The sequence below is a fragment of the Rana temporaria genome, chromosome 6 (genome assembly GCF_905171775.1).
Source record: "Rana temporaria chromosome 6, aRanTem1.1, whole genome shotgun sequence".
Taxonomy (NCBI): Eukaryota; Metazoa; Chordata; class Amphibia; order Anura; family Ranidae; genus Rana; species Rana temporaria.
The window spans coordinates 115,840,667-115,868,038 of record NC_053494.1 but is presented as its reverse complement, the minus strand read 5'-3'; the positions used below and the strand labels follow the sequence as shown (position 1 = coordinate 115,868,038).

The window sequence follows — 27,372 nt, the reverse complement described above, 5'->3', positions numbered from 1 at the left end:
TAGTGCATGGACTACTTTGAATTTGCTGCAACTTTAAGGCGCACATATGTGAATGGGTATCATTGGAAAAACATGGGGAATGACTTGTCATGCAAATTTTGATATACATGGTTGCATGACAAGTCGCACATGTGTGAATGGAGCCTAAAGGTACAGCTAACAATTGTGCAAATGCAAAGGTTAGTACTGCTAGCACAGCATAGACAACTATGTAAAGATATTCATGTTTAAATGATTCATGCTTCCCAGTATATGATTCAAATGTCTGTCAGGGATGCTTCTTCTGCTACAAAGATAGAGATGGTGCCGATATTACACCAATAAACAAGAGCTCTGCTGAACACTATTTATATCTAAACCAGGATTAGTAGTCTACTATTTCATGCTAGCATCTTTAAGAGCATTGTAAAGATTACAAAGTCAAGTTGTTGCTCTTTGCAAGCTTTGGATTTATGTTTAGATACTTATTGTGCTCTATATAAGGCGTGACAAACAGGTTTATGGCCTTGCTTCAACCGTGTGGCAATTAACCAATGTAAGAATTAAAGGGCCCAGACTGGTTTGTAGCCAATAAGAGTGGTACTACTTTACTATAGTAAATCACTTATCCAAAGAACACTTTTTTTGTCAGCAAGTTTATGGTCCCTTAGTTAGAGCCACAGTAAAGCTAGCCATAGATTGATCAAAATGGCTTAATTTTAATTAAAAGTAAAAGTAAAACAAAATTTTGGGTTGACCCCAGAAGAGTAATAGAGGGGAAAATCCCCAAGGGATTCCCTTAATTTGAAGGGATTTCCTCTCACTTCCTGTTTGGCTATGGGACAAGAAGTGAAGGGAAAACTCCACAATGGGACACAGATGGTGAAAAAAAATTTGGACAGGGATTATAACCCTCCCTAGTTCTATTCAAAATGAAAAAAAAATAATGTTTTGCCTCTAGTTTTACTTTAATACAGTAATTGTTCCAGACTAAGATAACAGTTGGCTGTCCTTCATCCACCTACCCATTACGTGTTGCATTCTAATAGCTTTTATGACCTGAGCCAAACAGAACTTCATATGGATAGTCCTATTTTTAGGCCTTGTACACACAGTACGAAAATCAGGAGGGAGAATTCGTAAGACGAGCTGTCTGCAGATTTTCGGATCGTTAGTACTGTACAGTGCTTTCGACAGACGATTTGACTTTTTCGGCAGACAAAAGCTGGATGTGCAGACTATATAAAATTTTTGTCTGATGTGAACTCAACATCTGATTTTCGGATGGTCAGTACAGAAATCGTCACACAAGTCGAAAGTACAAACATGCATGATCGGAATCAAGGAACTACTGGGAAGAGTTTGGTCTTGTAAACTACCGTTCGTAATCTAGAATTAACATTCGTGACATGGCAGTTGATGAAATATGAAAATGCAGCGCACATTCTCATCTTTAATAGGATAATAATGAAGCTGCTTTGCTGGTGATACTGATGTAGTTATGCCAAACGTATTTTAAAAGGCCTTTGTTTTGTGCAATCTGAAAATCGCAAATCAACACTCACCAGACTTCTACTAAACAAAATTAGCAGAATGGGATCAAAGGATGGCGCTTGAGAAATGAACTTCCTCTTTATAATCCTATAGTACGTCACTACAATAGTTAGTATTCTAGACAAAATCCTGTAAACAATCAAACTATGTGTACAAGGCCTTAATCTCGATATAGAATTAAATAAATCTATTTGCTTTTCCAAGAGGAGATTGCAATGTCTGACAACCTACCATAATGCACCATTAAAACGGGGTTCCTGGCATACATTTTTTTATTAAATTTTTTTGCAAGCTAAAATTAATCACATTAAATAGTCCCTAAAACACACTTGCCTTATATCCTCCAGCTCATGTTGTGGCCGTATCCATCATATGTGTGGGCATGTGAAGCCCAGTTCCTTTTTCTTCCTGGTTTTCAGGGAGAGGTGCATGCTGGGCGATTTTTAAGGCACAGTAATGCCCAGAGACTCCTGGGAAATTAGTGTCATCATTTCCCAGGAGGCAATGGGGTCTTAAGACAGGAAGTTGAATCACCTAGGACCAGGAACTAGGCAGATTACGAAATCTACGAAATCTATCAAAAACTCCTTTGACAACTTTTTTCCATTTTTAGTAAAACTGTTATCACTATACTCAAGAAACCACGTGACAAATGTAAAATGTTTGACTCAAAAGATTGCACAATTCTCAGTGCAAAGATATTGAATCCTTCAGAGCATTGTTCACATCTGGGATTTTGTAATTCTTATACCTGATAAAATGGCTGCCTCCTTATGACCTTCCTCTGAACTCCCTGTCTATGTACCCTACTCAAGTTGCCTGGAGGCTGACTTTATCAGACCTCGCTGAATAAGCTACGCCGCTGCACATTCATGTGAATTTCAAAACAAAAGTGTGCTGTCTTGCAACAATCCGCGGTTCAACTGGACCAAATCAAATAACCCGCATACAACATACCCATATTTAAGAAGTTAAACCGGCAAGAAACTTCAGCTGTAAATTCAACACAGTTTTCTGTGTATGTGATTGCCCAGCAGTAATCGGATAGTTTAACATTCCTAAAGGGGCGGCGTAACCTTGATACACTCATCATTTTGCACACTAGGAGTACAAGATTACAGTGTTCTTCAGCAAGAGCAAAACAGATGTATCGCAGTTAACCGATTAACCATCTGAACATTCAAAAGTCAGCTTTACTTGAAAAAATAAATTCTGTTTGCAAAGAGTTTTAAAGACATTGATATGAGACACCTATCTACTGAGCCCGCCATTGACATCGCGCCAGTTGGATCATCTCATGTTTATGAGTAGGTGCTGGAGCGCTTGTCTGACAGATCTTGGAGGCAAAAGTAATCCAAGAGTTTAGAAAACCCTGTTTGGTCTTTTCCCCCCACCCCAGGTAAAGCTGGCATTGTGTCTGCCTGCAACATAAGCACACTTACCCCTCCATGAGCCTAAAAAGGATGCTCCTGCAAACCAAGCATTCCTGTTTATGGCCAAACCTGGCCTAAAAGACATAATAAGGGTTGTTGGTTCACTAAAGCCTAGTACACACCGGTAGTTTTTTTTCGTTCAACCCAGCAGCACAGCTCAGAAGGACCCGCTGTACTAACTATCCAACGTTAGTAGAGTGAGCGCTGATCAGAAGCCGATTGGTAGACCTTTTTTGGTCATGCCCCAGACCGACTCCAGTACACACTGGCCGAATGTTGGCCGGTTTCTATTGAACCGGCCAATGCCGCCTGACATTCGGTCCATGTGTACTAGGCTTAAAGGGGTTGTAAAGGTTCGTATTTTATTTTCTAAATAGGTTCCTTTAAGCTAGTGCATTGTTGGTTCACTTACCTTTTCCTTCTATTTCCCTTCTAAATGTTTTTTTTCTTTGTTTGAATTTCTCACTTCCTGTTTCTCCTCAGTAAGCTTTCCACCATCATCCGAGCTGTGGAAAGTCATTTAGAACAGGTTACTGAACAGTTTACTGAACAGCTTACTGAGGAGGAACAGGAAGTGAGAAATTCAGACAAAAAAAAACGAAGAAAAAAACATTTAGAAGGGAAATGGAAGGAAAAGGTAAGTGAACCAACAATGCACTAGCTTAAAGTAACCTATTTTTAGAAAATAAAAAACGAACCTTTACAACCCCTTTAAGGGTTCGTGCTGCAGGCTGGTGTGCAGGGTTGTGCACAGCTCAGCACAGTGGCATGAAGTATTTTAACTTTAACTGCATTCCGTTATTTGCCTTTGCAATCAAAAATATTACATGGGATTTTTCTCACCTGAAATGAATATTTAACTAATGAAAGCCACTTTTTCTCATAAACTGTTTTTTTTTTTTTTTTTTTTTTTTATCTGATGAAACAGTATTTTACCTTTACCTCAAATGTCTTTTTTTTCACCCCAATAGATACCTCATAAAAAATATTTATGAATTTACATTTATATACATGTTTTTGATAACAGGTATTAATAATGTCATTATATGGTAAAATGCCACAAAAATATTGCATGTGGTATTTGCATTGGTGGTTTGTGGTTATTAAAGCGGGAGTTCACCCATTTAAAAAAAAAAAAAAAAATCTCCCCTTAGCTTCCTGCTCGTTCGGTCTAGGGGAATCGGCTATTTATATTAAAATAGGTGCAGTACTTACCCGTTTTCGAGCTGTATCTTCTTCCGTCGCTTCCGGGTATGGGTCTTCGGGAGCGGGCGTTCCTTCTTGATTGACATTCTTCCGAGAGGCTTCCGACGGTCGCATCCATCGCGTCACTCGTAGCCGAAAGAAGCCGAACGTCGGTGCGGCTCTATACTGCGCCTGCGCACCGACGTTCGGCTTCTTTCGGAAAATCGTGACGCGATGGATGCGACCGTCGGAAGCCTCTCGGAAACCTGTCAATCAAGAAGGACCGCCCATTCCCGAAGCCCATACCCGGAAGCGACGGAGAGGATGCGTCTCGTAAACGGGTAAGTACTGCACCTATTTTAAAATAAATTGCCGATTCCCCTAGTAATAACGAGCAGGAAGCGAAGGGGGAAAAGTGCCCTCTAAGGGTGAACCCCCGCTTTAAGTAATAACTCAACATATGTGGGGGGAAAAAAACATTTTACACGCTAAAGTTGGCCGTATGTGGATGTGGATAGAGGTGGATAGAGGAATCCTCCCTGTTGTGTTATTGTATTCTGACACTGTCAGGCCTCGTACACATGACCGAACATGTCCGCTGAAACTGGTCCGTCGGACCAGTTTCCGCGGACATTTCCGACCATGTGTAGGGCCGACCGGACAGTTTTCCAGCCTAGCGGACAGGTTTCCAGCGGACAAATGTTTCTTAGCATGCTAAGAAACATGTCCGCTGGAAGCCTGTCCGTCGGACATGTCCGATGGTCAGTACGACTCATCGGACATGTCTGCTGGCCCGAGAACCCGCGCATGGCGTCGAAGTGATTCGACGCATGCGTGGAAGCATTGAACTTCCGGGTTCGCGCACGTCGCCGCGCCATCGTCGCTGCCACGTCACCGCGTCGTCTGTCCGCGGGGAATTTGGTCTGATGGTGTGTACAGCCATCAGACCAAATGATCCCAGCGGACATGTCCGATGAAAACGGTCCGCGGACCGTTTTCATCGGACATGTCCGCTCGTCTGTACGAGGCCTAAGAGTACATTGGTCAGCCCTGGAGCCGATTGGCTGCAGCGCTGATCATACAAGAATTTTCCAGCAGGTCCATCCAGGAGAAGACCAGAAGAAGTTGATTAATAGATCAACTTCTCACGAACAAGAACACCCATAGATGGATCAAGATTTGGCGAGCCCCCACTGTACCGGATGAATTAAAATTTATCTTTGGGCAGCTTTAGGCCTCGTTCACTTGGATGTACTATAGCGTGCCCCTATGTGAGCGCCATATTTGCCCACAAGGTGTTGCACAGATGGTCTGTGCATACTGGTGCAGACAACCTTTTTTGTTTCAATTGGGACACGGCACCTTCACAGACACTGCTCCCAGTTTGATGGCCATTCAGGTGTGTGGACTGAAATGCAGACAGGCAAACATGGCCCTGTTATGGTTGTACAGTATAGTATGCCCATGTGAGCAGGACCTAAGACATATATTGGGCCAGATTCAGATAGAGATACGACGGTGTATCTCCTGATATGCCGTCGTATCTCTGAGTTCCGTCCGTCGTATCTATGCGACTGCTGGCCGCTAGGTGGCACTTCCGTTTGTATATGCGACGAATATGCAAATGAGGAGTTACGCCAATTCAGAAACGAACGACCGCCCGGCGCTTTTTTTTTACGTCGTTTGCGTTCGGCTTTTTCCGGCGTATAGTTACCCCTGCTATATGCGGCGTATCCTATGTTAAGTATGGCCGTCGTTCCCGGGTCGAATTTTTAATTTTTTACGTCGTTTGCGTAAGTCGGTCGCGAATACGGATGGACGTCCAAGCGGCGTCATTTGGAGCAATGCACGCTGGGAAATTTAGCGGACGGCGCATGCGCAGTTCGTTTGGCGCGGGAACGCGCCTGATTTAAATTCTACACGCCCCTAGCCGCGGAATTTGTATTCCGCCGGGGGATTTACGATACGCTGCTGCAACTTTAGAGGCAAGTGCTTTCTAAATAAAGCACTTGCCTCAAAAACTTGCGCCGGCGGATCGTAAATCAGATCCGCTAACCTATCTGAATCTAGCCCATTATGTTTAGCCATCTTTTTGTGAGTTGAACCCATAGTAACATAATTAGATTGTGCTTGCATGTGCAAGCATCCTCATATTTTCCAAGACTTTTACAGTTGACATTTTAATCCTTGGTTCTGCCAGTGTCGATCTATGCAATATAGCGTAGCTGTTTTAGCCTAGCCAATGAAATAAGATGGGGGTCGGAAAAATCACTTTTATAGAAGCGCTTTCCATAAACATACAAAATTGTTTCTGCAGATACTTACTGGCTGCCTGATCTCAAGGGCAGTATCAGTTGTCCTGAGTAGATTTTCTCAGCTTTGTTATGGCATCATTATCATGGCACCAAGGTTGTCTGCTTAGTGTATAAATATGCATATTTTGCCAAAATTATTATCTATATTATTAAAAAATTGATTTAACCTCTAACATTTAGAAAAATACAAGAAAATTGAAAGTGTACCATCATCCTAATATTCATGTATTGCTTTTTAATTGTCCATGTATGATTTTAATTCTTTTTCATGTTACCATGCCAATAAAGTTTGCTAAATTTACTTATGTGATAGCTCTGGTTTGAGTAGATTCACTTTATCTAGTACCACTATAGTCCTCCCCGCCCACCCTCTTTTGTTGGTGTTTCAGGGTCTGTGGGGGTTCCCTGAACCCTTCGACTATTCTATATTAATAGAAAGATACTTTGCAAGGGCTGATTCTCACTATTAGGCCTAATTTCCACTGGCGTTTTTACAGCCACGTTTCTGAGCGTTTTTTACAGCTTAAAAACGCCTGTCCATGTTATTCTATGGCTTCATTCCCACATAGGCGTTTTTGAGCTGCAAGTGGCATAGACGTTTTTGAGCTGTAAAAAAAACGCGGGACCAGGGCGTTCTGAAGCTCCAGAGTAGAGCTGTAAAAACGCCAGACGTTAAAAAACGCTCAAACGCGACCGCTGCATTTTTTTTTTTTTTTTTTACAAAATAAACATGGACAGGCGTTTTTAAGCTGTAAAAAAGGCTAACAGTGGCTGTAAAAACGCCAGTGGAAATGAAGCCTTATGTTGCCGTTTGTCATCCCAGGCATTCCATTTGGGCTGACCCTGTACAACCAATAAGCACCACATGGTGGGGACCTCTTATCCCTTGGTGGCTAAAGGGTTTGGGTGCTCTTGTGGCCCCCCCCCCTTTGTTTACAGCTCCTTTTGTGATCTACATCAGCAAAGGATAAACCTTCCCTTTTAAAGTATTGATGTGGTTTCATATGCAATTTCTCTCACTTTTCTGGATAAATATCTTTTGATATTTAAAGGGTTAGTAAAGGAATTTTTTTTTCCTTTAAAATAACAAACATGTCATACTTACCTCCACTGTGCAGTTCGTTTTGCACAGAGTGGCCCCGATCCACGTCTTCTGGGGTCCCTCGGCGGCTGTGTCTGTCCTCCCCGCAAGTACTGACCACAGTCATGCAAGAGAGCTTGCATGGTGGTGAGTAATTGCGGGCGCGCTCCCATGATACAGTGAGCGGCCATAGCCGCTCACTTTATCACTCGGCCCCGCCCCTCGGCGCGTCGCGTCACTGGATGTGATTGACGGCAGCGCCAGCCAATGGCTGCGCTGCTCTCAATCCATCCACTCTAGCCAATCAGCGGCCAGGCTGAGCGGCGAAGAGGATCTCGGGACCGCACGCGGGACTTTCGAGGGGTCAGGTAAGTAAAACGGGGGTTTGGTGGGGGCCGGCGTCATCAGATGTTTTTTCACCTTAATGCATAGATTGCATTAAGGTGAAAAACATTTTTTCTTTACAACTCCTTTAATTGCCTCCTATGAAGAAAAGACTTAAAATCGTTAAAATTATAAACGCCTAACATTGTCTTCATCAAACCAAATGAGTTGATTGATCTAATGGTTATCTGTTATGTTAACTGCATCTCTTCTTCAATTGTATTTTGGAACATATTTTTAACCTTTTTCAATAAAATATATATTCTTTATATATATCTTTGTTTTTCCCACATTACAGACACATGCTATCTGAGAGATCAGGTTGGTCGTGTGGTTGTATGTGTTTCATAAGGACTTTACATTTTAAGCTTGGTAAGGGACAAATGTGAATGGTTCTACCTACTTTGTAAACTGCTGTATAGTATATTGATGATATACCGGTATATTTTTTTGTTTACTTGAAGCAAACATATGTAATCACCCCCCTCCCAAATATATAGTAATAATTATTTCAGATGTATGAAGCATCAACACCATTAATGGCCATTGTACAAAGTAATACATGCATTAACATATTACGTTCAGTATATCACTATTATACAGAATTCATATAGAGCCAACAGTTTGTGCAGCACTTTACATTCTAAAGGGAGACCGTATAATAATAGACAATAGTGTTAACAGGGCCCTGCTCATAAGAGCTTACAACATAATAGGCTGGGGCAAATGGTACAAAAGGTAATAATGCGAATTGGAGGCGGAGAAAATCACCTCCAATTTCGCAATATTGTGAACCCAGCCTTATGCCCTGTACACACGATCGGTTTATCCAATGAAAACGATCTGATGGATTTTTTAATCAGATATCCGATGAAGCTGACTTTCGTCAGTCGTGCCTACACACCATCAGTTAAAAAACCGATCGTGTCAGAACGCGGTGATGTAAAACACAACGACGTGCTGAGAAAAATGAAGTTCAATGCTTCCGAGCATGCGTCGACTTGATTCTGAGCATGCCTGCATTTTTAACCGATGGACGTACCCACAGACGATCGTTTTTTTTCTATCGTTTTTTTAACCATCAGATAATTTTAAAACCAGTTCCTAGTTTTTTCACCAATGGATAACAAACCGATGGGGCCCACACACGATCGGTTCGTCTGATGAAAACGGTCCATCGGACCGTTTTCATCAGACAAACCGATTGTATGTACGCGGCATAAGTGGTGTAGCCTACCATCGCCTATATACATTTTATTTTTTATTGGCAACATATTTAATATGTATTTACAACTTTTAAGGAAATCAAGCATATTTATAATCACTGTTGATTTATGACCAAGTTATATCTAAAGTGCTAAAATAATAAAGGGACCATTTCATTTTAGGCACAGCTGCTGTGCTATTAGGAGTGACACTGAAATACAATTTTTTTATTTTGCCTTATTGTTTAGTCCAATTTTTATCTGATACCCTTGATTGTCTTTTTATGTGGCCTCTCTGTTGGGAGCTAATTGGTGCAGTCTCTAGACTATCTGCTTAAATCACTCCCTGATGTTTTCTCTTGGGCCCATGCCTAGATAATTAAAACCACATGGTTTATGAGGTTTTCGTTTCTATCCACTATAAATATTTTCACATTCCCTGAATCCATTAGGATGGCCATACATGCTTACTAAGATGAGCAGACCTCTTTCTCTCCCCGGTAACTGTCGGAAGTGCTTGTTACAGCTCCTTGGGGGAACACTATATGGCCTGATTTTTGCAGTGGTTGACTCAGGCAAACTCACATCATGAATGTCCCTAAGTTCCAAGGATCCCATGCATGATACATTTATTTTCATTCATCCAGCAGGTTGAATGGAAAAAAAATGAATCAATTTCCCCATTCAAATACTCTGTCAGGTCACCTGTGGCCAGGTGACAAGTGCACCCCGTAGGGGTCAGGGATGCACCACAGGGAAGTGAACCCTATAGCCGACTACTGCTGGCAGGGAGGAAGCGTAACCCAAGATCACCCAGGGCGCGGAGTCTAAGACCCAGTTTTGTATTCACCAGAGCCTTTGATGGTAAGGATGGTCATGGCCGCAACTGGGTCCAGGTCGCGTTCCCGGGATTCCTTAAGTCACACTCCGCAGGGAGAAGGGGGAAGCAGCCAGCAGGACAAACAGTGGTGATGGACAGGCCGAGGTCAGGGCAACAGGCAGACAAGGATAACCGTGGGACATGCAAATAGTCAGGGGTACAGGCAGACAAGGAAGTCGGGGACAAGCCAAAACGGTACACGGAAAGATGATCGTAGCACTCTGCAAACAGGAACTAGCAAACTACACTGCAGACAGGAACTAAGCATAGGAACACTGTTGAACAGCACTGCAGACCTGTAGAGCAACGGTTTATATAGACTTCCTGGGATGGACTAGGGTGGAGCCATACAGGAAGAGGAAGTGATAAAAAGGGGAACCAGAGCAGGGTCAGCCTCTAATGAACACATGGAGATCAGGTAAGCAGACAGACTTGTTGCATATTCATGACAGTACCCTCCCTCTTAAGGCCCCTCCCCCTCCCCAGCCTGGAGCCAGGGCTAAAGGGGAATCCCAGAAGAAACCTCCTCGACAAATGGGGCGCAAAGATCTCAGATGCAGAAATCCAAGACGCCTCCTCAGGACCAAATCCTCTCCAAAGCACAAGGTACTGAAGAATGCCTCCGCAGAGACGAGAATCCAGAACTTGAGTATCCTCATTGACCAGAACCGAAGTAGGGACAGGAGGAGAGGATTTATTGAGGACCCAAGGCCTTTTAGGAATAAGTAAGGGCATGAGAGGGTCAACAGGAATCCGAGGAGGATCAAGCAGACCATTAAAGATGAACTGGGGATTAAGCACAGGACCATCAGACTGGGCAGAGGTCCGAGGAACCCTGAAGTCAGGTTGGTTAGAAGGTGACAGGAGTCAAGCTGGATAGCAGGGAAACCAGCAGAATGTAGAGAGCCCTGAAAACAAGGTAGAAAACCCCATTTGGCCGAATGAGGCAATCTATCCAAAGGATGGATTGAGCCCCTTAGACAGGTTGCAGGAGGGCCTGAACAAGAAAAGGTAGGAGGCTCACTGGATATGGGCTGACCTGGCATAGCTGATGCAGAGGCCGATTGAATAGCATAGTCAGGTGTAGTGATTACCCGAATAGCATCACAAGGCGTAGTGACTGCAGAACTCGCAGACAAGTTAGCCTGGCTGTGCGTTTTAGGGACAGTCAACGGTAAACTGGAGTGAATGATCGGCTCAGGTTCACAGACGGGCTCCTCATCCAGAGTGCTACATTGGCTAGAAAGTGCATCAGCCTGACTATTGCAGGACACATTCCGGACACCACTACATGTGGTAGGACGAGCAAAAGATTCTGGAATGGTGGCAACAGGAAGTTTCTCTTTTGGGGCAACCTTGGGTAGGCAAGACGTGGAACAGGAGGGACCCCAAGCCAGGATCTGTCCGGCAGTCCAGTCAATGTGAGGAGAATGGAGTCTTAACCAAGGAAGACCCAAAACGATAGGAGCTGAGGTCTTAGGTAGAACAAGGAAGGATATCCACTCCTGGTGAAGTGTGCCTACTGACATCTTAACAGGGACTGTCTGGAAGCGAATAGGACCCCCCGGGAGAACAGTGCCATCAATCGCCGAGACCACCAATGGTGTGGTGAGGGGCAAAAGGATAAGTCTCATGGACGATGCGATTTCCCAGTCTATGAAATTGCCAGCGGCTCCGGAATCCAGATATGCCGAGACCGAATGAGAAGAAACACCAAAATGAAGGGACACAGGAAGAAAAAGACGAGAAGGTGAAGGAGATATTTCTGGATCCAATACTCAACCTTCCAGGTGTATTGAACCCGAGCGTTTTTCGGGGCGAAGAGGGCAAGTGTCACGAAAATGACTTTTGCCCCCACAGTATAGACACAGGCCTAGAGTTCTGCGCCTGGCACGTTCCTCAGGGGATAGCCTGGTCCGACCCAGCCGCATGGGTTCCTCAGTTGGCAAGGGATGCTCCACGGGTCGAAGAGAGGGGAGCTCAGGCTGACTAAGGGCCAAGGGATGTTGGCGTCGCTTTTCTAGGGTCCTTTCCTGAAAGCGAATATCGATCTGATTACACAAGGAGATCACTCCGTCCAGATCAGTGGGGATGGTTCTTCCAGCTAGTTAATCCTTCACTCTATCAGATAGGCCATGCAAAAAGGTTGCGACTAAGGCCTCATTGTTCCAACTCAGTTCAGCTGAGTGGATACGGAACTGAAGAGAATATTGTCCCACTGAACGGGATTCTTGGCGGAGACGTAAAAGGGCGCTGGCTGCTGAAGAGACACGAGCCGGTTCTTCAAAGATATTCTGAAAAAGTTTCAAGAAAACAGGCAGGCTAGAAACCACTGGATCATTCAATTCCCACAGAGGGGCAGCCCAGGCTAAGGCTTCCCCAGAGAGGAGAGAAATGATATAGGCTATCTTGGCCCGATCAGACAAGAAGTACTGGGGCAGGAGCTCAAAATGAATAGTGCATTGGCTAAGGAATCCCCTGCAGGCTTTGGAGTCTCCAGAAAAACGGATTGGAGGTGATAACTTCAGTGAATGCGACTCTGCGACTGGTGCAACAGGTGCAGCTGCTGGTTGTACTTGGGGTTGCGGATTCGGGGTTCCCAGCGAGGTCTGAAGCTGATCAAAGCGGGAAGCCAGATCCTGAAGGAAACTCATCACCTGATCCTGATTAGCTTCATGCGTCTCGAGTCTGCGAACAATGCACTGTAATGGATCATCTGCGGGGAGCGGCATGTCGGCCGGATTCATGGCTGTTCAAACTGTCAGGTCACCTGTGGCCAGGTGACAAGTGCACCCCGTAGGGGTCAGGGATGCACCACAGGGAAGTGAACCCTATAGCCAACTACTGCTGGCAGGGAGGAAGCGTAACCCAAGATCACCCAGGGCGCGAAGTCTAAGACCCAGTTTTGTATTCACCAGAGCCTTTGTAGGTAAGGATGGTCTTGGCCGCAACTGGGTCCAGGTCGCGTTCCCGGGATTCCTTAAGTCACACTCCGCAGGGAGAAGGGGGAAGCAGCCAGCAGGACAAACAGTGGTGATGGACAGGCCGAGGTCAGGGCAACAGGCAGACAAGGATAACCGTGGGACATGCAAATAGTCAGGGGCACAGGCAGACAAGGAAGTCGGGGACAAGCCAAAACGGTACACGGAAAGATGATCGTAGCACTCTGCAAACAGGAACTAGCAAACTACACTGCAGACAGGAACTAAGCATAGGAACACTGTTGAACAGCACTGCAGACCTGTAGAGCAACGGTTAATATAGGCTTCCTGGGATGGACTAGGGTGGAGCCATACAGGAAGAGGAAGTGATAAAAAGGGGAACCAGAGCAGGGTCAGCCTCTAATGAACACATGGAGATCAGGTAAGCAGACAGACTTGTTGCATATTCATGACATACTCAATGTGGATGGGGGAATCCTCCCGTTGCGCTATTGTATTTTAACAGCGGGAAGACTACACTATCATCTAAATACACTGGTCAGCTTCTTCGGCTATAGTTGGCAGTGCTGATTATGCATACATTTTCCAACTGTCTATTTGCACCCAAGTCAATCTGTACATCCAGCCTGCCCATACATGGATCGAAATTTGGACAGTTCCTGCTGAACCTGCTGAATTTCAAGCTCCTCAATACTTAAGCGAGAAAATAAAACCCTACATCACCAAGCGCGTGCTCCGATCAACCAATCAAAACCTTCTCCAAATCCCCAAATCTCGCTACAAATCTAAGGGAGAACGTAGTTTCTCGGTCCAAGGACCACGGCTCTGGAATGCTCTACCCACGACCATCCGCTTGGAAGAAAACCATCGGGTTTTTAGGAAAAAACTGAAGACCCACCTCTTCTGAAAGACCTGTACAACTCTGGATGCCAGCGCCTTGAGGCGATTAAGTTCGCATTTGTTTGCGCTATATAAGTTACTCACTCACTCATGTATAGTCGGCTTAAAGCGGTAGTAAACCGCCAAAACAAAAAAAATTGGGCCCCCTGCAGGTTTATTACATAATGTGTTGGTATGCACGGCATACTAGTACATTATGAAAGATATACCTGCAAACTGAGCCCTCCAGGGCAGCGCTGTCACGGCTCCCCCAGTGCTCCTATCATCTCCTAGTCTTTCTTCCGGGTTCACGGCTCCGGCTGTTCGAATGGCCGGGACCGCAATGTCACTTCCGCACTATTGCCAATGTGAATATCTCCTAAATGGTGCTTGTTTAGGAAATATTCATTGCACCTACAGGTAAGCCTGATCGTAAGCTTAGCTGTAGGTACAAGTTCAGAAAGACACTTTACTACCACTTTAAGGCCAGTAATAACTTGTTAATATTTCTACTCAGGATCTTTCTATCAACAAGATCCTGAATGTTCTGAAAAAGACCTTGTGTAAACACTCATAAAGGTCATAAACGAGCGTATGCATAAAATTATTTTCCATTGCCAGTGTTGCAATATATCTGTGTATATGCATGTATACTTAAAGGGGTTGTAAAGGTTTGTTTTTTATTTTCAACAAGTTCCTTTAAGCTAGTGCATTGTTGGTTCACTTACCCTTTCCCTCGATTTCCCTTCTAAAAAAAATGTTTCTTTGTCTAAATTTCTCACTTCCTGTTTCTACTCGGTAAGCTTGCCCCCATGTTTTGGGTGGGGGGTTACTCAGCCAGAACAGCTTACTGAGGAGGAACAGGAAGTGAGAAATTCAGACAAAGAAAACAAAGAAAAAAAACATTTAGAAGGGAAATCAAAGGAAAAGGTAAGTGAACCAACAATGCACTAGCTTAAAGGAACTTATTTAGAAAATAAAAAATGAACCTTTACAACCCCTTTAATATAGACACATATGCTTGTAAATGACTGCACTCAAACATAAAGTTTTCTATTTTTGTTTGGCCTCAACATGAACAATTACATGCATACCCTGCGCAGGGCCATGTTTTGCCGGCAACAGGTGCATCCCCTAGGCCCCAGATTGGGCACCAGGGGTCTCCAAACTTTTCAAACAAAGGGCTACTTTATTGTCCTTCAGACTTTAGGAGGGCCGGATTGTGGCCAGCAGGAGCAGAAAATGTCACAGGCCCAGCATCAGTGAGAATAAATATGGCCTCAGGGTTGGTGGTCAATAGGAGGAAGGTTATTCCCCCTATTAGTAGGAGGAATAGTATCCCATCATTGATATCGGTGAAAGATATAGGGCCAGATCCACATAGGTAGTACGCCGGCGTATCTACTGATACGCCGGCTTACTTTCAAATTACCCGCGTTGTATCTTTAGTATGAATCCTCAAACCAAGATACGACGGCTTCTGGGGTTCGATCCGACAGGCGTACGTACGCCTTCGGATCGTAGGTGCAATACTTTGGCGCCCGCTGGGTGGAGTTTGCATCGTTTTCGGCATCGGGTATGCAAATTAGCGATTTACGACGATCCACGAACGTACGCGCGGCCGTCGCATTTTCTAACGTCGTCTGTAGTCGACTTTTTCCAGCGTATAGTTAAAGCTGGTATTTTGCGGCGTATAGATAGACTTGCCATGTTAAGTATGGCCGTCGTTCCCGCGTCAAAATTAGAAATTTTCTTTTGCGTAAGTCGTCCGTGAATAGGGATGGACGTAACTCACGTCTAAGTTCAAAAATGACGTTGTTGCGACGTCATTTCGCGCAAAGCACGGCGGGAAATTTCAAAACGGAGCATGCGCAGTTCAATCGGCTCGGGGACGCGCTTCATTTAAATGAATCACGCCCCCTACGCGCCGATTTGAATTCCGCCACCAGAAATACACTACGCCACCGTAACTTAAGGCGCAAATTCTTTGAGGATTCAAAGAGTTGTCGGGTAAGGTACGGCGGCGTAGCGTATCTCTGATACGCTGCGCGGATCCAATTCTCTCCGGATCTGGCCCATAGTGTCTTATTGTTTGTGTCAGTCAATAGTGGCTCATATCGTCCCTAAATAGCGTCAAAAATCTCAGATGTGTCCGTCATAATGTCGCAGTTACAATAAAAATCGATCGCCATCATTACTAGTAAAAAAAAAATATTATTAATTGTAGACGCTATAACTTTTGCGCAAACCAATCAATTGAGATCGTTTAGGCCGATATGTATTCTAAATATTTTCGGTAAAAAAGATCACAATTGATTGGTTTGCGCAAAAGTTATAAATTTTTTTGGGGATATTTATTATAGCAAAAAGTTAAATTATATTGCTTTTTTTTTTTCAAAATTGTTGCTCTATTTTTGTTTCTAGCGCAAAAAATAAAAACTGCAGAGGTGATCAAATACTACCAAAAGAAAGGTCTATTTGTGGCAAAAAAAGGACGTCAATTTTGTTTGGGAGCCACGTCGCAGGACCGCGCAATTGTCAGTTAAAGCGATGCAGTGCCGAAACGCAAAAAGAGCTCTGGTCATTTGGCAGCCAAATCCTCTGTGTCTGAAGTGGTTAAACTGAGCCTTAATGGGCTGTTCATTTTTTTTATTTTTTGGCTCTGGTTCTGGTTTAAATCGGTAAAAATCCGCACTTTATCTGTTGTAGGATGAATCCGACATTTCAGAGCACAATCTATGGGGGAGCTTGTCCAACATACACTGAAGAGTATGTAATTGTGATTTTCAAAACGAGCAGCAGAAGCCCTTGTCTAGGAAGAGCTTTGACGTCTTTAAACTTTTCTCATGCTAGACTGGAGAATAATAACTTTCAGATCATGCAGCCTCTTTGAAACTCTTAAAACGAAGGGATACACATAGTTTCAGAATGATTGTTTTTTATTTGGAGTACATTTATCCTCTCCTTTGTGGTGGGCTGTCTTTCAGTCTGGGGGCTTTGTGACCCAGCAAGCGGTTTCCTTATTGCAGATTAATGTGGGGAAGGAGGGGGTGGTAGTAATGGGGGGGGGGGGGTGTAGGAGTGTGTGGGGTGTATCGTTCTCTGGCTCATTGGAGCCTGGGATGTTTATGAACACTGGAGCCTGGATATGGCCCAGCCTGGAGGCAGGCTGTCTGCTTCCTCTGTGCCTTGTCTATAACACCTCAGAGAAGAAAAATAAAATTGATTAACCCTTCTGCTAAATAGTTTCCACTGTTAATTTACAAAATGCGAGCTTGGTTAATGATCAACACAATGCTGATTCATTAGATAATCTCTTTTTATAACTATGCAATTAACACAGATTCATTTGTTCTTTTTATAACTGTAGAGGTACTTTGAACACTCTCTCTGCTTACAAACTGCGCTTTTTAGGATATATCCTTGTAAAAATAACTAAAGGACCAAACAATTTGTGGGATGGGGGAAGTAAAGAAAATAAAAATAAGGCTAAACATGATATATACCGTTTAAATGCAAAAAATCTTTCATATTGTTTGCAAATAGACATGTGCACACTGAAATATTTTGTTTTAAAATTTTGTTTTCATACGAAAAATACATTTATTTAGTTACTGCTGAAATTCGTTTTTATTTATTTTCTTTCATTTTAAAATGCATTTGTCCGATAATCCAAATTAATTAAGGTCGAATCTGTCAATTGAAGGTTTACGATGTCTGTCGAATTTTCTAAGAAGATTCGACGGAGCAGCCAATTTGTACGATGCCGCAATCATACATTTCCGGTCGAATGTTTTGCCTACAAGCTATAGAAGAATTCTAATGTTGTATAACACTAGTAATAATTATATTTATGAATTAATATTACTAGTCGACTGTAACGGAATGACCCGTGACAAACAGAGACTTTGGAAGGATGAGGGGTACTCCTGTGCCAGCGTCACTAATCACTCTTGTGTCTAGGGTCACCCTGTGTCGCTTTTGGGCATAGGGTGACTGAGAAATATTAATTAGAAATGACATGAGATGGGACATTACTGATAGTTCATATTGCAGGATCTTGAGATATTGCAAGTTGTTGGTTAATGTTGACCCAACCGGTCAATAGTGACTCATCTCTCTGTGTAGACTGTTGACATGCTAAATGAGGCTGGCTTCTGAAAGACCTTTCATTGTGTGATAACACTGTTTAAAGCCTATTGATGATCAGGTGTGAATACCTTTCTGTCGGAGACAGACCGTCTGTCTAAAGATGTGGATTGAGGGGAACTCATTGTGTGATGGTGTTTTGCTTGTATTCTATTGATAAAAGAATGTGATTGAAGCCAATGGAGTGATGTTGGGGGTGGAGAGTTCTTTGTTCCTTTGATTATTGTAACCTGTTGTACTGTATATAAGAAAGCTAAGTTACCATTAAAGATGTCTTTCATTTGAAACCAGAACCCAGAGCTGTGTGTCTCGGTTATTCTGGGAAATGGGATGGATCGGGTCCTGTTGGTTGGAGTGTCAGATAAGCTGTCGTGGTTGATGGATGGGATATCGTAAACGGTGGTGACCATTACAGTGGTGGCAGCAGTGGGATGAATCCGTGGACGTATCCCAGTGCGCATGCTCAAAATCACGTCGGCTAGAATGCCTAAGATATGTCGAACACTGCCTACGACGTAAACGTAACTTACGTACAGCCCTATTCACGTACGACTTACATAAACAACGTAAATTTCGACGGTCGTTCCGATTTCCATACCTTCTCATGACTTACCCCTGCTTTATTAAGGGGTAAAGTTACGCCGGTTGTACGCCTTACGTAAACAGCGTATATTAATACGCCGGGCGCAAGTACGTTCGTGAATCGGTGTATCTAGGTCATTTGCATATTTATAATGGGAACGCCGAATGCGTCCAGCATAACTATGCGCCCATGATACGCCAGCGTAGGCAAGTTACGTCGGACGGCTGAAGCCATGTTTTTGGACGTATCTCGCTTTGTGAATCGGCGCAAAGATGCGACGGCGCACATTTGAAATTAAATGCTTTGTGAATCTGGCCCATATAGTTTATAATTATATATGAACATAGGGGCAGCCATAGCCTCTCATTACATTGCTTTCTGTTGTGTATTTGTGCTGACTGTTGTGGTTTATACGTGTGTCCTTGCACCTTCCAGCCACAGCAGCTGTCAGCCTCTCATAGACTTTTACGGGCTTCTGGCAGTAGGCTAGATGGTGCACCTGTGCCCTCCACCATTCAGAGACTCATGCACTGTAGCTAAACAGCCAGTGCCCATGAGGCTTGAAAGGAGAACATTAATAACTAGTGACAGGGTCACTTTAACAACTAAACTCTTGCTGTTAGGAACTGCTGTTCTTATATTGTTACGTTTTAACAAGAAAAAAAAATTAGGCCCCTTTCACAGTAGACAGATTCCGTTCCGATCAGCAAGGGTTCCTCTCACGGTTCTGCTGATCAGAGCAGAGAGAGTGGATAACACACCCGTGTCCAGACAGAGCTCACTCTGCTCTATGGGTGTAAACAGACTCTGCTGTCCGTTCATACACTACTACCCTCCGATCTGCCTAAACAGAACTGTATCATAGACGGAGGTAGGTGGTTGTAAACAGACACTAGTCCTTTTACACACACCTGTCCATATGAGTGCATGGGGACCTTGTGATCAGGTTTGCCTGAAAAACTGACAGGCTGACCTGATCAGATTGCAAAAAAGGGCCTAAACTCCAGAAAGATAAAAAAAAAGTTGAACTCCAGGCAGATACAAAAGACAGAAAATAATGCAGCTCTGTATTTAGTACATAGATGATTTTTTTTTTTTTTTATGTAAGCAGTTCAAAGCAGAGTTCCAACCAAAAGTAGAACTTCCGCTTATACGTCGCCCCCCCCCATGGTGCCACATTTGGCTGGGGTGCTGACATTGCAGGCTCCCTGGACAGGTAAGTGTCCATATATTTAGAGTCAACAGCTGCAGTATTTGTAGCTGCTGACTTTTCATTTTTCGTGGGGGGGGGGCTCCGCTTTAGGTACCTGAATTGTGAAATACCTCTTACAATCCTGTGTACAGCAGAACTCAGAGCAGAGGGAGAAGCAGCACAATGAGCCAGTTAGGTGTGCTTCGGTGCATGGAGCATGCTGATAGGAGGAAACAGAGGAGGCATAGAGAGATGAGCTTATCTTTAACTGTCTAGGACACAGGTGTCAAACACAAGGCCCGCGGGCCAAATCCGGCCCTCCAGACCCTTACTTTCTGCTTTCAAGCAAAGCATCCAGCTTCTTCCCAGTAGCAGCATAAGGTAAGGGGGGGTACACTGTGATGTGAGGGAGAGTGGGGGACTCAACTTCTGATGGTGGGGTAGCTCTTGGCATTTATTATATGGGGAGGGGATGCGCTGGACATCTGATTGGATTAGATTACAGATACAACCGGCCCTTTTGAGGGCAATCATAATGCTGTTGCGGCCCACAATTAAATTGAGTTTGACACCCTTGGTCTAGGAGGAGACCTGTAAGGCTGCGTACACACGATCAGTCCATCCGATGAGAACGGTCCGAAGGACTGTTGTCATCGGTTAACCTTTGCTTGCTGGATCGATTGATTGCCATCTGGGCTGTAAAGCCACAAGCGCATTTGATTCCTCATTATAGGGATCCATCCCATCCGGTAAGCAGGATATAGATAGGAGGTGGTGGCTTTCTCATCTATCCTGCTACTTGGACACTACTTTCAGCACCTTTCTTTCTGGCATTCATGTCCGCACAGAATTTGGAGTTTTGTTGAAATTTCTTTGGGACTTTTGTTCAATATTGATTGCACTTTATTGTGTGCACTAAGTCACTTTATTTTCATTGTTTGTATATATATATACGGTTATATCTCTAATTTTGTGATACAATTGGGATAGAAACTGTATTTAAGTCATACCACAGCAGCGCAGCATAATTTTATTTTATTTGCACTTGATGTTTATCCAACATTTTTTTTGCTGCAGCAGCAATTATATATATTCGTTTATTTACATTGTGTTACTATTTAAATCAATTTAATTTCCACAAATTTTTTAGACCAGCGCAGTATCACTTGAACAACAATTTGAACCGATGAACCTGACTGATGGTCCGTCGCACCTACATACCATCGGTTAAAAAACCGAACGTGTCAGAACGCTGTGACGTAAAACACAACGACGTGCTGAAAAAAACGAAGTTCAATGCTTCCAAGCATGCGTCGACTTGATTCTGAGCATGCGCGGGTTTTTAACCGATGCTTTTGCATACTAACGATCGTTTTTGACCTATCGGTTAGGCGTCCATCGGTTAAATTTTAAAGCAAGTTCTCATTTTTTTGACCGAAGTTTAACTGACCGATGGGGCCCACACACGATCGGTTTGGACTGATGAAAAGATCCTTCAGTCCGTTTTCATCGGTTTTGACCGATCGTGTGTACGCGGCCTACGTGTCAGAACTGCCAGACAGGACTGTACTATATATTTATATATATATATATAAAAATTTAGAAGGGCCTGTTTCTAAAAAGATACATTTGAGGAGCAATATTAGTTGTTCTGTCAGGAATACTGCACTGTAGTTGGGCTTTGTATTCTGATTGTTTTATTATATACACAATAAAAAATTCTGATAGATTCACAGACACCATCCTGTCAGACTAAAATATATATATTTTGCATCCTTTTCAGTGATATTTATAGGCATTTTCTTTAGTAAGTTGATCAGTGTGCAGCACAGAGAAGCCAGTCAGAGGATTTGCAGATCTATAAATAGAGTGAGGGTTTATACTTTTGTGTGTCATGATGAATGTGGTCTGAATAGCCGCATTACTGTCTGCTTCCTTTAACTCACTTGCTGCCGGAAGGAGCTTAGGATTCAGAGTAGGGCAAGCGTAACACAGAGGTATTAAAATGCAATAAGGATTCGTCTCAACAGAACCGAGTTTCCAGATATAATAGATTATTATTATTATTATTATTATTGTTGTTGTTGTTGTTGTTAGTTGCTGACATGGAATAGTGATCCCCAAACTTGGCAAGTTCACAAGCCACAAGAAACTATGAGAAATGGTACTGAGCCATGTGATAAACAGCTCTTGGGAAACGCTGTTTAATGATGATGTTAAATATGTGAATTAAGTGATTTTTCACTATTTAGGCAACCTTGACTTGACATAATGTTTAAAGAAAGTGCCTAATGCAACAGATGTTCAGACAGATATGTCCTAAACACATGCCAAGGGAATGTTGGCAGTCATTAGAAGGTGGCTAAGAGCCAGATGTGGCAGGATCTGCTTTCGAGACACTCCATCCTCCCACCTGTAGTTTATGAAATGGCTAACTAAACCATAGACAGTGGGTCGCTTACATAAATCTCCAGCCAGAGAAAACTCTAAATGGACCACAAACTGGGAAGAATCATAAATGTAATAATTTGTGCTGCTTACAGTTTAATGTTGCCAATGAAGAAATTCTACATCCCTTCTTTTTATGTATGCTGAGTGGGAACTAAATATTTAACAATAAAGCCCAATTTTTCTGATTTGATTTGTATAATTTGCTTATGGAACACAATCAGACTTTAACATGAACTATACAGATAATACTAACCACATAGCCTATATAAATACAATGCTAAACTCCAAAATCTTTTCTATAAAAAATAGTATTTAGGATATACCGGTGGCTTTTTTGAGCACTTAGAGTAGCTATGGGTGGTTCTGATGTACTGTACCTCTGTGCCCGAAAAAGTATTGCTCCAGTTGTTTGGCTTCTTTTACTTGGTCCTATGACATAACAAACTTACGTTACAATGAGTTGGAAACAATTGTATCTGCTTTTGAATCCTTGGTTAGCTCTCTTCTCCTGCCCAGTATACTCTATGGTTCCAGTTCATCAGGGTTGCCAACCTACCAAATTGAAATTTACTGACACAACACTCAAAATGTACTGGCACCGCCAAGTAAAAGTAAAAGGGGGCTGCACCCAGAAGGTTTTTTACCTTAATGCATAGTGTTGTGGGAAATTCTATAAATGTATGTTGTCAGATGTCCCCCCAGTGTCGATTTTGCTATAATGCGCTCAAGTGAGCGTATTCACGCATACAGACGTTGTGGAAGGCCATTGGCGCAAACACCTTTTCATGGACACAGCAGATTTGCGAGCTCCTTTTAAGGATGTCCATTTATGCCTCAGCAAGGGACTGGCCACTTCTTGTCGACTGCATTAAATCACTCCGAGTGGACAGATCTGCGTATGTGGAAACTGTAGCATAACTATACGAAAATGATGGTTATCTGATCCATGATTTAGTATGGTTTGCAACATTTACAATGGTGGTTTGCACACGGCTTTGTGCAGGGACCATGCTTTCTGATTCCTTTGTCTCTCACAGAGCATGGTCACTGCCCCCAGCCATTTGCACACACCACTTACTAATCATTGTTTGAATCACATGTCTGTGATTGGTTCTTTTGAAAGTATACAACATGTCTGATTGGCTGTTTTGTGAAGCCACACCTTTTGTTACTGATGTTGACCCTATATAATAAACAAGCAGGCTGCTCGAGGTCAGTGATGGCTGGGAGCGATGGATGAGGACATTTGGTGAGGTCTCTTGACTTGTATGGATGGGCAGAGAATGAATGGTGAGTGAATCTATTTAGCTTTAAGATGGATTAATTCATTAAGATGAATTACAGAAAAGATATGTCTGTCTGCTCTGCAAACAGCCAGAAATTCTACAACAGAAATGGCGGGCCAGGCGGTACTGTTCTTGGTTTTCCCTGGGCATCAGATGGGGGATTTGGGGTACCAAATTGAAATTTACTGACACAACACTCAAAATTTACTGGCACCGCCAAGTAAAAGTAAAAGGGGGCTGCACCCAGAAGGTTTTTTACCTTAATGCATAGAAGACAGTAATTATTGCTATCGGTTATAACAACCGCTAGCAAAAATTGCATGTAAAGTCCGGTAGGCTGGTTGTACTCAAGTTGATTGCTTAATCAACTTGGGTACATTTAGCCTGCCCATACATGGTTGAAATCTCGGCCGGTTCCTGCTGAACAGAGGAGATTCGAACAGTCTATGGCTAGCTTTAGAGCAGTGTTCTCAAAGTACCGGCCCGCGGGCCATTTGCGGCCCGCGGACCGGTTTTAAATGGCCCGCGGCTGCCGCGGAAGTGTAGATCGAGGTGCATGAAGAGTAGCACAGGAAGCGTCTGTCATAAGTTCACTTGTCTCTCATGTCACACTGCTACTCCCCGGCGGCCCCTCCTCTCTTCTCGTCCATCCCCATTTGCTTGTGACATTATCTGAGATGGACGAGAAGAGAGGGGGGGGGCTGTCGGGGAGTAGCAGTGTGACATGAGAGACAAGTGAACTTATGACAGACGCTTCCTGCGCTACTCTGCCTTTGAAGAAAACAACAAGTAAATACTGACCTGTGCCCTGATGTCCTCTCATGTGCCCTCATGTCCTCTCATGTGCCCTCATGTGCTCTCATGTGCCCTGATGTGCTCTCATGTGCCCTGATGTGCTCTCATGTGCCCTGATGTGCTCTCATGTGCTCTCATGTGCCCTGATGTGCTCTCATGTGCTCTGATGTGCTCTGATGTGCTCTCATGTGCCCTGATGTGCTCTCATGTGCTCTCATGTGCCCTGATGTGCTCCCATGTACCCTGATGTGCTCTCATGTACCCTGATGTGCTCTCATGTGCCCTGATTGTGCCCTGATTGTGCCCTGATGTGCTCTCATGTGCCCTGATGTGCTCTCATGTGCCCCAATGTGCCCTCATGTGCCCCATGTACCCTGATATGCCCCATGTGCTCTGATTGTGCCCTGATGTGGCCCATGTACCCTGATGTGCCATGGGGCACATGAGAGCACATCAGGGCACAATCAGGGAACATGGGGCACACCAGGGAACATGGGGCACATGAGAGCACATCAGGGCACATGGGGCACAGCACATCAGGACAGGGCACATCAGGGTACAGGACATGGCACATCAGGGCACAGCGCATCAGAACATGGCACATAAAACAGCACATCAGGGTACAAAGCCCAGCACATCAGGGCACGTGGCACATCAGGGTACAGGGCACATGAAACAGCACATCAGGGTACAAAGCCCAGCACATCAGGGTACATGGGGTACCCTGATGTGCTGGGCTTTGTACCCTGATGTGCTGTTTCATGTGCCCTGTACCCTGATGTGCCATGTGCCCTGTCCTGATGTGCTGTGCCCTGATGTGCTCTCATGTGCCCCATGTTCCCTGGTGTGCCCCATGTTCCCTGATTGTGCCCTGATGTGCTCTCATGTGCCCTGGTGTGCTCGTATGTGCCCCATGTGCCCTGATATGCTGTGATTGTGTCCCATGTACCCTGATGTGGCCCATGTACCCTGATGTGCCATGTGCCCCATGTACCCTGATGTGCTGGGCTTTGTACCCTGATGTGCTCTTTCATGTGCCATGTACCCTGATGTGCCATGTGCCCTGTCCTGATGTGCTGTGCCATGTCCTGCACTGTGCCCTGTCCTGATATGCCCTGCCCTGATGTGCCGTGCACCCTGATGTGGCCTGTTGTGCTGTACCCCTATGTGCTGTGCTCTGATGTGCCCTGTACCCTGATGTGCTGGGCTTTGTACCCTGATGTGCTGGGCTTTGTACCCTGATGTGCTGGGCTTTGTACCCTGATGTGCGCTGTGCACTCATGTGTGCTGTACCCTGATGGTGAGTGGTCAGTGTGTAGTGTAGTGGTCAGTGTAGTGGTCAGGGTTAATAATGCGTTCGCTGACACCAGTACTGTTTTTTGAAGTTTGAAAGTTTGCATGCGGCCCCCCATGGGATGTGGAAACTTGTCTTGTGGCCCTCAGGTAATTTGAGTTTGAGACCCCTGCTTTAGAGTCTCCATGTCAAAATCGAGGTCACAAAGATGTGTTTGAAATCTTTCACACCCCCCAAACAACAATTGTCCTGCATGCTTATTGAATAGGACTATTAAGCTGGGTATACTTGGACAGAAGTTCAGCAGGAACTGGCCAAATCTGATTCTGTGTAAAGCCTAATCTGTATAACAGAAGCTAGTTGTTAGATCAGCTTCTGTCAAATGGTCCTGCTGCAAAACCAGCATTCAATCAGTACTAGCAGCCAATAGCAACAATAGTACTGCAGAGGAGATCCCTGCATCTGCCTTGCTTGTTTAGGTGCAAGGATCAGTCGGGTTTCTTTGTTCAATCAACTGATTGAACAAAAAAAACTTCCTTTTTATACAGAGGCATCCCTAGGGGGGGCCAGAGGGGGCCCTGACCCCCCCAACATCATGCTGTGCCCCACCATGTGCCCCCCCTGAGAGGGAGAGCGTCCCCAGTTAGCTCTGCGGGGGATTCCTCCCCCTCCCTGTGCTCGCCGACACTGCATAATGCGAGCGCTCACACAACCAGATATTCTAGCCTGGGCCGTGTTTAAGTGTGTGCACTGCAGACTGCAGTACACTGTAATCACTGAACTACATTATCTCCATCCCTTCTGTCCCCCCCCCGATCTGTCTCCCTCCCCCTCTCCTGTTCTTTCAAAACATTCACAATTTACTTTCACTTTCAGTTAGGCAGATAATATATGGTGCAAATTTCTTTCCTGCATCCACAGATTGCAGGAAAGAAACTTGTATGATTCCCCCATCAACAGACAGTGGTGACAGGGGAATATCCCTCCTGCCCAGCAATTATATTCTCCCGACAAACAGTGATTATCACCAGTGGCTATACAGCAACCACTAGTGATAATTATAAGAGAATCTGCTCATTAATGGTTCAAATCTCAGCCAGTTTCTGCTGAACCAGCTGAGATTTAAACTGTCTATGGCTGGTTTTAGCTCTTAGGCAGCCCATACATTGATTAGCACTGTGGAGTGTCGGCTTCCTGGCGTGATCGGGCATGTGGGATTTCAAACACACCCGAGCCCATCTCTATTGGTTGTAGACAGTTGAGCTCCCTGCTGGTTGCTTAGCAGCAGTGGACCCTTCTCTGACATGCTGATCGGGATGCAATCCAGGTGATGCTCTTAGTCAAATCCTAGTCAAAAATATCAGTGATTTTATTGATCAAAGCCCACACTTTACAGGCATAGAGCCCACTTGGCTGCTGATTATAAGGTTGATTATATTTATGTGGTTGTACTCTTGATGCTAATAAATACTGTGTTTATTAGATCTGACTGGGAGCATCACCTGGATCACATCCCGATCAGCATGTCAACAGAGAAGGTTATACAGCATTACTGCTGCTAGGTGACCAGCTGGGGGCTCGGCTCTCTATAACCAATAGTGCCAGCCTTCCCCTGCATGCACCCATAATGTCACCAGCACTAGGTCCTAATAGACTGCCGCCGCTGCCAAGGAGACAGATGCCAGACCAGCTCTGTAAATAGCAGGGACAGGACAGCTGGGGATCCCCACTGTGGCAGAACACCAGGGCCCGGTGGCAAGACAACCTTTGCAACCCTGATAGTTC

General features: G+C 44.3%; 1 protein-coding gene across 1 annotated transcript in view; it reads left to right on the top strand.

Annotated features, from left to right (window-relative positions):
• The window catches only part of BMPR2 (bone morphogenetic protein receptor type 2), a 220,220-nt gene that overhangs the window by 109,010 nt on the left and 83,838 nt on the right, over positions 1 to 27,372 (top strand). The gene's annotated exons all lie outside the window — the stretch shown is intronic.